We start from the raw sequence: 3,055 nt of genomic DNA on the forward strand, positions 1-3,055 counted from the left end.
TAGCGATGTCACATTAGCCTCTATGTACGTATACATCTACAAAATAATACAATAAATCTCAACACCCCAAACGAGACACACACACACACACACACACACACACACACACACACACACACACACACACACACACACACACTCAGGGTTCTGCTGATTACACATGTCTAAACAGAGCACGCTCAGTTGAGGGTCGCCTGTAGCCTACAGGTAAAGGGTAATTGGTTCCAGACTCTTTTCTTTCTTTCTTTCTTCCCTTTTTTCTACCTAGCCTTATTTCTTTATATCTCTCTATCTTTTCTCTTTCTTGCTTTCCTAACGTTTTTGACATTATTTCGCACTTCCTTGCGTTCTTTCTTTCATGCTTTCACGTCTCATCACGTTATCACCCACACACACACATATTCTGCAGCACATGTATGACACATGTATGACACACGCACAAATCAGCCGCTAAACCCCTGGACAGTGATAACGACCGGCTTCCACTGGAGCGCTTCATTGAATTCCAGGCCTGTCATGAGGGGAATCATCTGTGACCCGACCCAGACGTTACACTGACCCCGGTTCCCAGTGTTTAACCCGGACCCTCTGGCCCATGGACACACACATGTCTAAACAACATAAATCACTTGTATCCCTCCCAAGAAAAAATGGAAAACCTGCAGCAACGCTACTCCATATATACCTGCCAACCCCCCCCCCCCCCCCCCGACCACCATTCAACAACCCCCCCGCACCTCCTGTCCTCGCCCTGCTCACCCCGACCCCTGTCGCCTCCTCTCCCCTCTCCCCCCTCTCAGCCGCTCTTCTCCTTCTCCTCCTCTCTTTCTTCCTGTGATTTGTGTGTTTCTCAGTCCCTGTCTCTCATTCCTGTACTCTCATGTCCCTCTCTGACCATCATTACTCCACCCCACATTACCCCCACCTCCGACCCCCTCCGCCCCAGTCCCCTGATCTTCTCTATGATGTCAGCGCACCTCCAGTCGACTCTTCATGCGACCCATCGGTCATTATCACTGCTGTATTATATATTAACACAGGTTGCGCTATAGAGATTCAGGAAGCAATTGTACTTAAATTCACTCTCCTATGTTCCCAATGTGTTTATTTAGTTATTGAGGGGATTTCTTTACTTTGTATTGAGTGTGGAATTTAAGGGGTTTGCTGTGGAAATTTGAATCACTTCTCTTATGTACGTCCTTGAATGAGACACCTAATCCATCCGTGGCTGGCCTATGGCGTGCTACTCACCTCTCTACCTTGTGTTAATTTCTCTTTCTCCCCCCCCCCCCCCCCGGCTGTCTTAGGTTCTCTTTCTCTTCCCTCTTCCACTCCTCCTGCTCCACGGCCCTATACTCTTCCCCTCTTCCATGGCAGGAGAAGATGGATGACGGAGCAACAGATCAGAGGGAGGAATGGAAGAGAGGAGTGTGGAAGGTCAGAGCTCCAGGGGGTCGCCAGGCCTGCTGTTGCCCCCCAACGGGGGATCACTGGACGGGGTTAACTCCTGCTCTCTCTATCTCACTCACAGCTCGTCTGTCTCTCCCCTCTGTCTGTCTCTCTCTCTGTCTCCCTCTCACACTCTCTCCCGGTCTTTCTCTTTATTTCCATTTGTTACAAGGTCTGTATAGATCACCCATATGTGTCATCCGTGTCTTCCTCTCTCTCTCTTTTCTCTTTCTTTCTGTTTTGTGACAAAGACTTGATGTTCTTACAGTAACTTAACGACAGAATATTGTTAATTTTTGTGCAAAACATTGGTGGAAAAGTCACTTATATGCACATTAAAGAAGCCTTTATTAAAACTGTAAGAGACGATTATGGTCTAGGGTTTATGTAATGGGGGCTTACACCAAATCAGATTCACTGTAAGTGTGGGAAGTGGTACCACAATCCACCAAAACCTTTCCATAATGGTTTGCTTACCTGGAAGGTACTTAATGTGTTTATGCAAGTGCGATGCAATCTAAATATCCACGGGTAATCAATATATCCTTCATGGTGTAGTTTGACTTCGTTTATACTCATTAAATGTGCATGTTTGGGAATAATGTCTGTGTGTGTGTGTGTGTGTGTGTGTGCAGTCTGGGCTTCACACAGCTGAATGTTTAAGATGTTTATAAAACACAATATCCCCGATTTAAAAGGAGAAAGTCATCTGTGCATGCCGATCATTATTGCATTAATGACGTAATTGTCTATGTAAGTACAGATGGAGTGTTGTGGAACTGAGTGGCGTCACGGGCCGATCCCGGTCTTCTCAAATAAACACCAGGGGAGATTACCATCCCTCCTGCAGCCATGTTTAAAGTTGGAAATGAGGTTAAAGGAAAAAACCAACATACTTGAGCTCTTAAACATACTACTTCTGAAGCAAGGCACAGAGCAAATAGCGTTCGCAGACACAGTAGTGCTTGCACAACGTCTCCAAGCTGAGAAAAAGAAAAAAAGATATTGTGCTCTGATACTGGAATTAAATACCCTCGGGAAGAGTCGTTTTTTCCCTCATCCGTATACGTTGAAATCCGTTCTGGTTTCGTATAACCCTGGACTCTATACCCTAATTGTTATCATTAAGGATCTGCAGGCATCAAGACCAAGGACTTTTGAATTGGAAACAGCAATACCCACATAATACACTGGGGCTAACTGCTGCTACCACCAAACAATGATAACATGAAGAGCCCATGCTGGGCTTCATGAGAGGGGTCCTTACAGTGTGCAGAGGAACATCTCCAGACCGCTCCACTGGGCCTGAAATGTGTAATGCTGTGAAGGGAAAGTTGTTGAGGGAAAGACGGCGTTTTTGACTTTTGAAATTTGAGATCAATTTAGTTTAGAAGTATCGACCAAGACAATAAAAATAACAAACTATTAAAAGAACCAAATTGTACAAAGACTTTTTTTTCACCTCTTAGCTGTACCTGTAACTTTTGGATTGAATCATATGAAAGTATGAAGAAAAAATATTTTTCCTGTGTGAACAAAAAGACAAAACCAGAACATGCATGAGTCCTGGATGACAGCATGATGGCAGAAGAGGCTCTCTCTTCTC

The sequence above is a fragment of the Micromesistius poutassou genome (genome assembly GCF_964030765.1).
Source record: "Micromesistius poutassou genome assembly, chromosome: 15".
Classification (NCBI taxonomy): Eukaryota; Metazoa; Chordata; class Actinopteri; order Gadiformes; family Gadidae; genus Micromesistius; species Micromesistius poutassou.